Source organism: Pleurodeles waltl, chromosome 5 (assembly GCF_031143425.1).
Source record: "Pleurodeles waltl isolate 20211129_DDA chromosome 5, aPleWal1.hap1.20221129, whole genome shotgun sequence".
NCBI classification, from domain to species: Eukaryota; Metazoa; Chordata; class Amphibia; order Caudata; family Salamandridae; genus Pleurodeles; species Pleurodeles waltl.
In genome coordinates, this window is record NC_090444.1 from 224290545 (window position 1) to 224304829 (window position 14285).

A 14285-nucleotide genomic window follows, 5' to 3' on the forward strand; every position below is an offset into this window, starting at 1 on the left:
TTGAGCCCTTCTATCATCTGTGCGATCTAAAAAGCTTATTTCTACAGCAGAGACTGAGCAAGTAAGGTTTTCCCTATGAGCATGAGCCGTCTCAAAAGGTTGCATTGGCTCGAAAAAGTCCCTCATAATTTTCTAATCCCAATATCTTGCAGTTTCGCTTAGCTGCGCTATTATAGGAACATAAGCAAAGGTAACATCATAATTCGAGTAAAAATACTGTATGTTAGTTTGACCATAAAACCTAGACATTACTATACTACACGTAATCCCATATGTAAGGGGCATGTGGTGATAAGTCACCCCTTCCTTTACTGATGTCGGTATCTGTGTACACACATAACAATCCTTCGCATCCATAGTCTCAACATACTCTGTTAGTAAGCGATAGAAAACGTTATACGAAAGCTCTTTCTTATCGTGCAAGAGCCTCTCATCCATTGCTAGTCTTTTCAATGGGGTTAGTTCAGTGACAGTAACAGGAGCAATAGTAGAAGCAGTAATAGTCTCATTCTCACCCTTTCCATGCATTCCAAACACAATTGCCATTATTATTATTACACATGTAATTACCAAGCCTATACACACATATTTACAATACTTCTTTCTATTGTTTTGCGCCATGATCTGCATAGAATCAGAGAGCTAGAAGCACTTATAAATGAAACTATTTAGCAATTCAGCTGCAAAGCTGAACGAGCGCAATGTTCACACCGTCTTCTTCAAAAGGCCAGTCATTTATCGGTTAGCAGCATTTGTCTCAATTCGGCAATAACTCAGTCTTTATCAGTTTAGCAAATGTCTCATCCGGTTTAACAATGTCTCAGCTGGTTGTTTCTTTCACGTTATATTGTAGCAAGCAATGTCATTTACTCTTTCAATCGACAGAGTCTATGAAACTTTTCTTTTCTATCGGTATCTCTTCTTCTTCTTCGTTCTCGATGCTTAGAGATACAAATTCATCAGTCCAATCATCATTGACTGCATATGCCCATTCAGGACCAGAATACCTCCTGTTGGGTATCCTTTTTCTTTTCAATTTTGCTTCTCTTTTCGACTCTGCTTCGCTGGTACTTTCCTCTTTTGTCAAATCTTTTTCTTCACTTGACGATTGATCCACAACAGTCACTTCTTTTCTTTTCTCTTTCACTTTCGGCCTTCCTCCTTCATTCAAACTTTCTTTACCCTTTTCTTTTATTGGTGAGATGCTTAGTCTCCTCTTTGCACCATGTCCATTTGATGGACCCGCAACCCTTTCTGTAGAATCTTGAACCTTTTCGTTCTGTTCTGCCTCGTTCCCTCCTTCCGGGGAATCGATCACGTTCTCCTTTTCTTTCTCTGTATCGTCTGCTTCTGGGAAAGCCCTCCTCTGATCAGGCTCTCCTACTTTTTCACTTTTCTCGAGCCCTTCGTCACCGTTACTTTCTTCAGGCTCTTTATCACTTTCAGCTGCTTCAGGCTCCTTGTCACCTTCAGCTGCTTCAGGCTTTTTGCTACCCTCAGCTGCTTCAGGTTCTTTGTCACCTGCAGCTTCTTCGTCGCTATCTGAACTTTCTCCTTGGTCTCCCCCAAGCGAGTTGGTGTCTTCGTTGTCGGAGAATATCTCTTTTTCTCCTGCTTCTGTCAGTTCGTTTTTGTTCTGTCTCCGCACTCGGCACTGCTTTATCAGGCACTGGTACTTTCAGCGCTTCAACTTCCTCATCTGTGGGACACAACACCTTCTTTGTGTGACTGGCGTGAATCCAGTTGGGAACCCCCGCACACTTCACAGCGGTAGTTGTCGTCAGGATCACTTGAAAAGGGCCTTTCCAACGGGGTTCCAGACACGATTTTCTCACGTGCTTCTTTACCACGACCCAGTCACCTGCTTTCAGTGCGTGTCCTGGACCTTGGATCGGTGGCAAGGTGGTCGCTTCCACCTGGTGAGAGAAAGAGCGAACCACGTCAGCCAGTCCTTTGCAGTAGTCTAACACCATATCATCTGTAATATTCAAGAGCATGTTTGCGGGAACTGCAGGAAGTCTCATAGCCCTGCCCATGAGTATTTCATGCGGAGACAATCCAGTTTTTCTATCAGGAGTGTTTCTCATTGACATTAGCACTAAGGGCAATGCGTCAGGCCATTTCAAATTTGTCGATGCACATATTTTTGCCATTCTCGATTTCAGCGTACCATTCATCTGCTTCACCAGTCCTGAGGCTTCAGGGCGATAGCTACAGTGTAGCTTTTGCTCAATGTTCAGTGCTTCGCAAAGTAACTTTATCACCTCGTTATTGAAGTGACTTCCCCTATCTGATTCTAAAGAGATCGGGAATCCGAAACGTGGTATCAACTCCCTCAACAATAGCTTGGCAACTGTAAGGCTGTCATTTCTACGTGTGGGGTATGCTTCAATCCAGTGACTAAAAATGCACACAATCACCAACACATATTTCAGACCCCCATGCACAGGCATCTCAATGAAGTCCATCTGCATTCGACTAAAAGGACCGCTTGCCCTACCAATGTGACTCGCACTCACAACTGTTCCCTTTCCTGGGTTCATCTGCTGGCAAGTGACACATCGATGGCAAACTGCTTCTGCAGCTTGGCGAAATCTGGGGTTAAACCAATCAGTTTTGAACAATCTTATCATGGCATCTCTCCCTAGGTGAGCTTGCCCATGATAGAACCGCGCAAGCTGTGATAAGAGACTATTTGGCAAAACAAATTTTCCCTCATGTGAAACCCATAACTCATCTTGTCTCTTTATACATTGTGATTTTACCCATGAATCTCTTTCATCTTCCCTGACATTATTCTGTAGTGCTTTCAGTTCCTCTATTGTATCTACAACCTTCAAGGCAAATGCTTCAGCTGGTTCGAGTTCTGGTTCATTTATCGTATTCCAATCATCTCTCAGTAATATACAGTTCATGGCACAAAATCTTGCGACTTGATCCGCATATGCATTTCCTAGAGACACATAGGCCCTCATTCTGACCCTGGCGGTCGGTGATAAAGCGGCGGCCAAGCCGCCAACAGGCCGGCGGTCTAAAATATGCAATTCTGACCCTGGCGGGAACCGCCAACACAGCCCGCCAACTTAACACTCCGACCGCCACAGCGGTACAAACAAACAGCGCGGCGGTTCCCGCCAACAGCCCGGCGGCAGACAAAGTACCGCCCACCCTATTACGACCCACCAATCTGCCACCTTTTCCGGGGCGGGAGCACCGCCGATAAGAACACGGCGGAAACAGACTACGAACGGGAAAACGCTCACCTCTACGCACTCCACGCGAGATTCCGGCAGTATGGAGCCAGAGTTACAGGTCATCCCCGCACTCCTATTCCTCCTCATATACCAGGAGCACGCCCGGCGGCGCGGAAGACATCGGTGAGTACTGCACCTACGACACAGGGGAGGGAAAAGATTACCGGCACACACCCACCCACCCACACCCACTACAACACACACATCAATGCATTCCCACAGATCACTGTCACAACCCACAAACCACCCCCCTCCGAAATAATGCAAAGACCAAAAGAAGAGATCATAAACGGGCAGATATATTGAAATATGTACGCCATTAATCCCAATAAATAAATAAACTATGTACAAAATATATACAGCTACTAAATGTAGTCCAACCACTGTCCGTGGATCACAGGGGTCCTGTGCAAAGGGGCAAGGCCCAGTCCCACGACAAGAACTCCACGGAGAGAACACTGCAGGGGCATCAGAAAGAAAATAGGACAGGCACCTCAGGGGGAAGGGAAGGGGGGGCACCTCAGCCACTTGAGTACACGACGCCAGATCCACGAGGGGACTCCATGACCACTGGGCCATCCTGGGGAGAGCAAAGCCACAGTCCATACAGTCCATACAGTGGGTGGCCTGCCCACTGGCCCATCCTGGGGAGAGCAAAGCCACAGTCCATACAGTCCATACAGTGGGTGGCCTGCCCACTGGGCCATCCTGGGGAGAGCAAAGCCACAGTCCAAACAGTCCATACAGTGGGTGGCCTGCCCACTGGGCCATCCTGGGGAGAGCAAAGCCACAGTCCATACAGTCCATACAGTGGGTGGCCTGCCCACTGGGCCATCCTGGGGAGAGCAAAGCCACAGTACAAACAGTCCATACAGTGGGTGGCCTGCCCACTGGGCCATCCTGGGGAGAGCAAAGCCACAGTCCATACAGTCCATACAGTGGGTGGCCTGCCCACTGGGCCATCCTGGGGAGAGCAAAGCCACAGTCCAAACAGTCCATACAGTGGGTGGCCTGCCCACTGGGCCATCCTGGGGAGAGCAAAGCCACAGTCCAAACAGTCCATACAGTGGGTGGCCTGCCCACTGGCCCATCCTGGGGAGAGCAAAGCCACAGTCCATACAGTCCATACAGTGGGTGGCCTGCCCACTGGGCCATCCTGGGGAGAGCAAAGCCACAGTCCAAACAGTCCATACAGTGGGTGGCCTGCCCACTGGGCCATCCTGGGGAGAGCAAAGCCACAGTCCATACAGTCCATAACAGACCCCACTGCCACTGGAGGAGGCAAGTTGGCCAGAGGACATCCTGCAGCCCTGCCCGAGATAGATCCTGCCCTGCCACGTCTGCCAAAGGGCCAGCGGTTCTTGCCCTGAAGGGCCCAGTTCAGCGGTTCTTGCCTTGAAGGGCCTAGTTCAGCGGTTCTTGAGACGGCGGACGGTCTATGGCCAACTGCTAAATGCCTGGTGGTGCCCTCCTGGGCAGCGGGGATGGTGCTCCTTCACTGCCCACCTGGGCTGTGGGTGGTGGGGCCCTCCTGGCCAGCTGGGCTGGGTCCTCCCTGGGCAGCGGCTATGGGGCTGGTGGGCTCTCCCGGGGCAGCTGTGCCGGTTCCTCCCGGGGCAGCGGCTATGGGGGTTGTGGGCTCCTCCTGGGCAGCAGGCCTGCTGCCTGACCTCTCCAACTTGCTGCCCTTGCCCTCCTTAGTCGTCGGCCTGTGGCCCTTTCCTCCCTTTGGAGCTGTGGCTGGTGACTGTCTCTGGGTGGTGTCTGGGGGGGATGTAGAAGGCGGGCTCCTGCGGCGCCCCTTCCGCCTTCTGCTCCTCTTCCCAGGGGGTGGGCTGGCTGTCCCCTTGCTGCTGGGCGAAGATCCAGACATGCGGGCTGGCGGGCTCCAATACCCCTGCACCCTTGTCAAGGGGGCTGCAGGGCTGGTGGTGGCTGAGGTGCTCTTCTTACCCCGACGAGAAGGAGGGGGGGCTCAGGGTCAGGAAAGAAGTTAGTAGTGGCGAGGAAGAGCTTCTTGGGACAATGGAGAGTGGTAGGTACAGTGGGAATGGGAGTGGAGGGAGAGGATGTGGTTGTAGGTGAGTCACGTTTGCTGTCTTTGGGTGCAGGTGCAGGAGGGATAGGCTGTCGTGAGGTGGATGGCTGTTGGGTGGGTGGGTGGCTGCGTTTGTGTGGTGTGGAAGAGGGGGTGACAGACACAGTGGGAGAGGACACAGGGGACGTGTAAATGGCAGTGGGGGTGGTGACTGCACGTGTGCGGACTGGAGTGGAGGGTGTGCTGGTGATGGAAACACTGGCTGATGGTGAGGTGAATGGAGGTGTGAGTGTAGACGTCACAGGGAGGGAGGAGGGAGACGAGGAGGTGGGGGTCACAGAGGTGGTAGTGACTGTTGGCATGTCTGCATCGGAATGTTGCGTGTGTGAATGTCTGCGTGATCTGTGGTGCTTATGTTTGGATGAGCTTCTCTTGGGTGTTGAGGTGTGTGCAGGCTGGTCTGATGGTGTGGGTGGGACAGGCAGAGGAACAGGAGACTGGGAGGAGGGAGTTAGTAGAGGCAGGCAGGAGACAGGGACAATGGCTGCCGTCAGTGCTGAGGCCAGAGCCTGGAACAATCGCTGATGGGCAGCCTGACCCGAATGAATGCCCTCCAGGTACGCATTGCTGCGATGAACCTCCCTCTCCACCCCCTGGATGGCATTCAAAAGGGTAGTCTGCCCAACAATGAGCGTTCGGAGGAGGTCAATGACCTCCTCACTGAGGGCAGCGGGGGTAACAGGGGCAGGGCCTGAGGTGCCTGGGGCGAAGGAGATGCCTGGCTTCCTGGCAGAGCGGGCACGGGGCGAACGCGGAGGGGCTGCTGGGAGGGCGGAGATGGTGCGCTGGGTGGCGGCTGTACCTGTAATGGCGGGGGGCACGGATGGTGCCACCCCCGCAAGGGAGCCCCCTTCCGAGGACGTGTCCGTGTCGCTGCAGGCTCCAGTCGTCCCCGTCGTGGAGCTCCCCTCGCCCTCCGTCTCACTGGTCCAGTCTGACTCTGTGGCATGGCCCTCCTGGGCCATGTGAGATGCAGCTCCCTCCTGCCCCGATGCCACTTCTCCTCCGCCTGATGATGCTGATGCACACAAGCACAGAAAGACAAACAAAAAGGGGGGGGGAGAGAGAAATAAAGGGATATTGAGTACATGGATCTCCGGTACAGTTAGCGGACATGACAGACACAGATGCCCCCTGCACTAAGTTGCGCACTTGGGGTACGCTACGCATTCCGTGGAACATGCCCTACACGCCTAGAGTTGACAACTGCACCCATGGATGACACGGCCCAGGGATGGCTGTACTGACAAACTACTGAGGGTGGTGGCTGGGGACACAGGGGCTTACGGGGGTGCCCAGCCTACAGATATCGCCCTGGCCTAGGGGGACCCCCAGCCCTCCTCCCCCACCCAGACACCTCCACTGCGCGACAACAGAGTAGATAATGCTTGTACTCACCCCCTTGTGTCTGCTGTGCTGCCCTCACGCGCCCATCCAAATCAGGGTAGGCCACCGCCAGGATCCGGAACATCAGGGGGCTCAGTTGACGGCAGGCACCCCGCCTACGTTGGGAGGCCATCCCCAGCAGAGACTCGGCGGTCTTCTTGGTCCCGCGGCGGATGTCCTCCCACCTCTTGCGGCAGTGGGTGCCCCGTCGATGGTGGACCCCCAGGGCCCGGACTTCCTTGGCGATGGCACGCCAAATCCCGATCTTCTCATGGGCGCGGACCTATGTGACACGTACAGGGAGGGAGAAATACCACGTTCAAGTTACTCAGCATTTTCCTTTCCAGTGGCCCAACGCCCCCCATCCCCGCCAGGCCCCCCGCCAGGCCCCCCGCCATGCCCAACATGCCCCCCATCCCCGCCAGGCCCCCCGCCATGCCCCCCGCCATGCCCAACATGCCCCCCATCCCCGCCAGGCCCCCCGCCATGCCCAACATGCCCCCCATCCCCGCCAGGCCCCCCGCCAGGCCCAACATGCCCCCCATCCCCGCCAGGCCCCCCGCCATGCCCCCCGCCATGCCCAACATGCCCCCCATCCCCGCCAGGCCCCCCGCCATGCCCAACATGCCCCCCATCCCCGCCAGGCCCAACATGCCCCCCATCCCCGCCATGCCCCCCGCCATGCCCAACATGCCCCCCATCCCCGCCAGGCCCACCGCCAGGCCCCCCGCCAGCCCCAACATGCCCCCCATCCCCGCCAGGCCCCCAAGCCAGCCAGTGGCCCCAAATCCATATTGAATTAAACTCACTTGTTGGTCTGGAGGACCGTAGAGTAGCGCATACTGGGGGAGGACACCATCCACAAGTTTCTCCAACTCCTCTCCAGTGAAGGCAGGGGCCCTTTCCCCAGTCGCAGCAGCCATTGTCCCTTCCAGACCGAGGTCACAGCAACACTTGCAGTATAGGTCCTCTCCTGTGAAAGTTCAAGTCGCAAGTGGATAAGTAGATAGAAAATGGCGGTCACGTCCGCGGCGGTGCGTACCGCGGCGGTGCGTCCCGCCACCGCCGGCGCCGTTCGCCATTGGCTCCTGAAACCCATAGGCTTCAATGTTAACCAATGCGGCTTCGCGCCGCGGTCTTGGCCCGCCGCGGTGTGCCACGCCAGCGCATTGACCTCACATCCCATTGTCACACTTCACAGGTCAGGCAGCCGCCATTTCCAGGGCCCACATGGCTCAATTTCAACTGCGTCACACAGGCCTAGGCCTTGCATAGCCACTCAGACACGCCATTCACTGCATAGAGAATCGTATACTGTGCTAGCTGTGAGTACGTACCTGTGGGTTGCTTGACTGTGTGCTCCATGTTGTCCTTCCTAGGCACCGTCCGCTGGGTTGGGCGAGGAGACGGATGAATCCTCCCGTGTACCGACCGCTGGTGGACCTGTCGACAATGGAAGAACGCCACATTATCCTGACCTACCGTCTTAACCGTGCCACTATCCATGAACTGTGTGCCCGGCTGGAGCCCGACCTGATGTCCCCCATCCGCCAACCCACAGGGATTCCCCCTCTGGTGCAGGTCATGTCAGTACTACATTTCTTGGCAAGTGGGTCATTTCAGACAACCGTGGGAATTGCTTCTGGGATGTCTCAGCCTATGTTTTCGAAGGTGTTATCCAGAGTGTTGTCTGCCCTGATGAAATCCGTGAGGAACTACATCATTTTCCCTGAGGTGGGCGAATTGGCTACAGTGAAGGGTGATTTCTACGCCCTTGGACATATTCCCAACGTAATTGGTGCCATTGATGGGACCCATGTGGCTTTGGTTCCCCCAAGAGACAGGGAGCAGGTGTACAGGAACAGAAAAAATTAACATTCAATGAACATCCAGGTGGTGTGTTTGGCTGACCAGTACATCTCGCATGTAAATGCCAAATTCCCAGGGTCAGTGCATGACGCCTACATCCTCAGGAATAGCAGCATCCCTTACGTGATGGAACAGCTACAGAGACACCGTGTCTGGCTAGTGGGGGACTCTGGGTACCCCAACCTGTCGTGGCTACTGACCCCAGTAAGGAATCCCCGGACCAGGGCAGAGGAACGGTACAATGAGGCCCATGGGCGTACTAGGAGGGTGATCGAACGCACCTTTGGCCTCCTGAAGGCCAGGTTTAGGTGCCTGCATATGACAGGTGGATCCCTAATGTACTCACCTAAGAAGGTGTGTCACATCATCGTGGCCTGCTGCATGCTTCACAACCTGGCTTTGCGCCGCCAGGTGCCTTTCCTGCAGGAGGATGGTCGAGACGGTGGTGTTGTGGCAGCGGTGGAACCTGAGGAGAGTGACGAGGAGGAAGACGACGGGGCTGAAACAGACAACAGGGACAGAATCATTGAACAGTACTTCCAATAGGACACAGGTAACATTTCAAAGATAATTTAGTAAATGTTAACTACTCTGCTGCATCTCTGCTGCCTGTCTATTTGCCCCAGTGTATGATGACTGAGTTTTGGCTTTTCCCTCCCTATTTCAGATCTGGGGTCCCCACTACGAGTCCTGTGCTTCGTTTCCCCATGGACTACAGCTTTGTGGCAGCTGTTTGTTGACTTCACCATGTACAAGGACATATTTGCACTGTCATGTCAATTACAATCTATTGAAATCACAGCCAGACTCCTGATATTTTGGTGCAAAATAGGTGTTTATTGAAGTGCTCAAAATGGGATGGGTGGTTTCAAGTGGGTGGGGGCTATGGTGATAGAATGTCCATGGCAGAGTCCAGAGTAACAGTCACACAGGTGCATTGTCCAGAGGCCTGTGGAGAGATGGAGCATGGGCAGTTCAAGGATGGACAGGGTGACAATGTGGGACAGTGGGATGACATCAGGTGGTATCCATTGCTGGCGGGGGTCTTGACATCCTACTCTGTCTTCTTGCGAGATCTCAGGGCCCTCTTGCGGGGTGGTTCTTCTCCTGCAGGAGGTGGGGGTCTGGTGGGCTGCTGCTGTGCGGGGGCCTCCTGTCCACTAGCGCCGGCGGAGGTGGATGGCTGTTCTTGGTCCAGGCTAGTGGCAGGGGCCCTTGGGTGTTGTTCAGTGTCCGCCCTGCTGTTTACGAGGTCCTGCAGCAGCCCTACCATGGTAACCAGGGTGGTGTTGATGGCTCTGATGTCCTCCCTGTACCCCCGATAGTGTTCCTCCTGCAGCACCTGGATCTCCTGGAACCGGGCCAGTACCGTCGCCATCGTCTCCTGGGAGCGGTTGTATGCTCCCATGATGGTGGTGAGGACCTCGTGGAGAGTGGGTTCCCTGGGCCTCTCCTCCCCCCCCTGTCGCACAGCTGCCCGCCGAGTTGCCCTGTTTCCCTGGGCCTCTGCCCCCTGGCCGGTGTGCCCACTACCACTGCCCCCAGGTCCCTGTTGTTGTTGGGGTGGTGGGTTATCCTGGGTGCCCTGTAGTGGTAGACACACCGCAGATTGACGCGCCCTGGAGACAGAGGCATGGGCCCGCTGGGTGGGAGCTGTGCTGGTGTTCCCAGAGGGGTTAGGGTCTGTAGTGGCCTGGGCCTGTGTGAGGGGAACCGACTGTCCAGAGGTCCCCGATGGTCCGGGCTGGTCATCGGTGTCCAGGTCGACAGAGCTGCTGTCATCGCTGACGGCCTCTTGGGTGGGGGGTGGGGAGAATTCTGGCCCCTCCGCCGCGGTGTGTTGACGGTCGGGTCCTGCAGGGGTATAGAGGTATGGTTATAGTTTCAATGTGTGGCATATGGGTGTATCTGTGGGTTCTCGTGTCCCCAAGTGCTGGCATTCGTGTGTGGGGGCTTTGGTGAGGGTGGCTTGTGAGGGGGATGTGTATATGCATTGGGCATGCTTTGGTGATGGGTGTCCATGCTTAGTGGACGCATGCAGGCCTAGGTTTTGGGATGTGTGGGTTGTGATGGTGAGACATTGGCGGGGAATAGGTGTGCTGGGGGTGGGGGTGAGGATGGTGGTGGGGGTGAGGATGGTGGTGGGGGTGAGGATGGGGGTGGGGGTGAGGGTGGGGTTCGAGGATGGGGGTGAGGGTTGGGGTCTGATTTGGCATGCAGGTGGGGGGGAAGCAGTATTGAAGCTTCAACTTACCAGTATCCATTCCTCCGCCGACTCCTGCGAGGCCGTCAGGATGCAGGATGTTCAAGACTTCCTCCTCCCATGATGTGAATTGTGGGGGTTGAGGTGGGGGTCCTCCGCCAGTCTTCTGCACGACGATGTTGTGCCTGGATACCATGGAACGCACCTTCCCCCGTAGGTCGTTCCATCGCTTCCTGATGTCTTCCCGATTTCTGGGGTGCTGTCCCACTGCGTTCACCCTGTCGACAATCCTCTGCCATAGCTCCGTCCTCCGGGCAATGCTGGTGTATTGTATCTGTGTGCCGAACAGCTGGGGCTCTACCCGAACGATTTCCTCCACCATGACCCTGAGTTCTTCGTCTGTGAAGCGGGGTTGTCTTTGGGGTGCCATGGGGTGGTGTGTATGATGTGTGGGGTGGAGTATGTGTATTTAAGTGAGTTGAGTGTGGTGGTGTGTGTTGTTTTGTGTGTGGATAGTGTGTGGGTGATGGTGTTGAGTGGCTGTGGCTGTTATGTTTTGGATGCTGGTGTCTCGCTCTTGTCTTCTTTACGAATTTTTAAGCGTAGGGGTTTGTGGGTGATGTGGGTGGGTGTTTTATATTGTATTGTGTGTGTGGGAGTGGTGTGTGTATGTGTATCAGGTGTGTGGGATTCAAATCGTCCAATGTGGGTGAGTTTTGTTCGTTTGTGTGTATTCTGACCGCGCCGGTGTGTCCCGCCAATGGAATACCGCGTTTGAATGACCGCCGCGTGGATTCGTGGGTCGTAATGGCATGGGCGTATTTCTGTTGGCGTGGCGGTGGAGGTTTGGTCACCTCCACCTTTCCGCCGACCGCTGGTCTGGCGGTCTGTTGTGGCGGTCGGATTTTCGGAGGTTTGCCTTCTGCGGGTCAGAATGACCGTGGCGGGTTTCCGCGACCGCAGCGGGATTATGGAGGATTTCTGACCGGCGGTAGGCGCCTTTTACCGCCGAGGTCAGAATGACCACCATAGTCCTGTCCTTTCGTATGAGCACTACACTTTACCACTGCAACTTCAGCTGGCACTTGAATGGCATGTAACAATTCCCTTATTCTCTCCCCGTTCTTTACTGGGGATCCTGAAGAAGTCAGGAAACCTCTCTGTGACCATAGTTGTCCAAAGTCATGCACAATCCCAAACCCATACTGGCTATCAGTGTAAATGGTGACTTTCATCAATGCAGACAGTTGACATGCTCTTGTAAGGGCAACAAGTTCTGCTACTTGTGCAGAATAGACTCCTTGAAGCCATCCCGCTTCCAAGACACCTGTTACAGTACATACAGCATATCCTGCTTTCAAAATCCCCATCCCATCTCTTAGACATGAACCATCAACAAAAAGAATTTGGTCATTTACATCAAGCTTAGTATCCTTGATGTCCAGTCGAGGTTTTGTGCAAAATTCAGTCACCTGAAGGCAGTCATGCTCGACGTCTTCAGCGTTCTCAATTTCAGCATTTTCTCCAGGAAGCAAGGTTGCTGGATTCAACGTAGTGCACCTTTTCAGCTGCACATTCGGTGAGCCCAGAATTATCGTCTCATACCTCGTGAGTCTTGCTCCAGTCATGTGTTGCGTTCGGGAGCGGGTCAAAAGTATTTCAACTGAGTGAGGGACCATGACTGTTACTGGGTGTCCCATCACTATTCCTTCACTCTGAGTGAGGCTGATACCAACTGCTGCTACGGCGCGCAAACACCCTGGGAGTGCTGCTGCAACCGGATCCAAAGTAGCTGAAAAATACGCTACTGATCTGTTTACGCCACCATGGGCTTGAGTCAAGACAGACAAAGAACATGCATCTCGTTCATGACAAAACAATGTGAAAGGCTTCGTGTAATCAGGCATACCTAAAGCTGGAGCCCTGCACATGCATTCCTTCAGTTCAACAAAAGCATCCATCTCATCTCCTTTCAGCTCAATTTCATCCAAGGCATCCTTCTGGGTCAATTTCAGTAGGGGCTTCGCTAGAGACGAGAAGTTGGGAATCCACTGGCGACAATAGCCCACCATTCCCAAAAACTTCCTCACCTCCTTCCTTGTCTTTGGTGGACTCATTTGGAGTATGCTTGTAATTCTTTCCTTCATTATTCTCCGTGACCCTTTCTCTATTTGGTGACCCAAGTATTTCACTTTCTTCTGACAGAACTGTAATTTGGAAGGAGACACCTTATGTCCATTCCTTCCCAAATGGTTCAACAAAGCAATGGTATCGGCTGTGCAGCCACTTTCTGTCTTTGATGCAACCAGTAAGTCATCAATGTACTGTACTAGGGTTGACTCGAATGGCAGTTCTAGTGCTTCCAGATCTTTCTTTAGAATCTGATTGAAGATTGACGGTGACTCAGAAAACCCTTGAGGAATTCGACACCAACTGTACACTCTGTCTAGGAATTTGAAACAAAAGAGGAATTGGCTGTCCTCATGGAGAGGCACAGAAAAGAATGCTTGTGACAAATCGATGACTGAGAACCATTCAGCATCGCAAGGGACTTGAAACATTATCACGGCTGGATTCGGTACGACAGGGCAGCACTTTATTATGATGTCATTTATTTTCCTCAAATCCTGCACGAGTCGGACTTTCCCACTTGGCTTTATTAGTCCCATTATTGGTGAATTACATGGACTACTTAGCACTTCTTTCAGTACCCCCTGCTTTACAAATTCGTCAATGAGTTGGGCAACTTTCATGAGGGTGTCTTGTGGCATGTGGTATTGTGGGGTCTGGGGAAAGATCGCATTGGGTTTTACCATCACCTTTACTGGTTCCACTCCTTTCATCAATCCCACCTCTTTCCCTGTCATGTCCCACACTTCCTTTCCGACTGTTTCCCGTAATTCTGCTGGGATATCTTCTTCAGTTATCATCGGGAAGAGACAAATCAGAGGATACTCTTCGTCGACTGTTTCCATTTCATCCCCCTCTACACTGTCCTCTTCTTCCCCATCATTGCTCGTTTCTATTGTTATTCCTTCGTTTGAACACATTATCGAACAACCCAATTTACACAACAGGTCTCTCCCTAACAGTGCTATCGGGCTTGAGTCACACACCACAAACTGATGTACCCCTTGATAGTTACCGATGCTGACTGGTACCGGATCTGTAATTGGGTTCGTCAGGTGTCTATTTGCTACTCCCACCACTTGAACTGTCCTCCCTGAGAGTGGCAAATTTGGTACTTCACTGCTCTTAACTGTTGAACGTGTGGCTCCCGTGTCAACCAAGAATGAGACACGATGACCCATTACTCTTCCCTCTACGTACGGACCCCTTTGATCAACTTCCAAGGATGCCGCAAGCACACAATCTCCTTCTTCTCCTGAACTTTCACTCTCCCATACGTTGTTTATTCCACTCTCACTGTGTAAGGGGAACTGTTGTACGGTGCCATTTGTACTCATTACCTGAC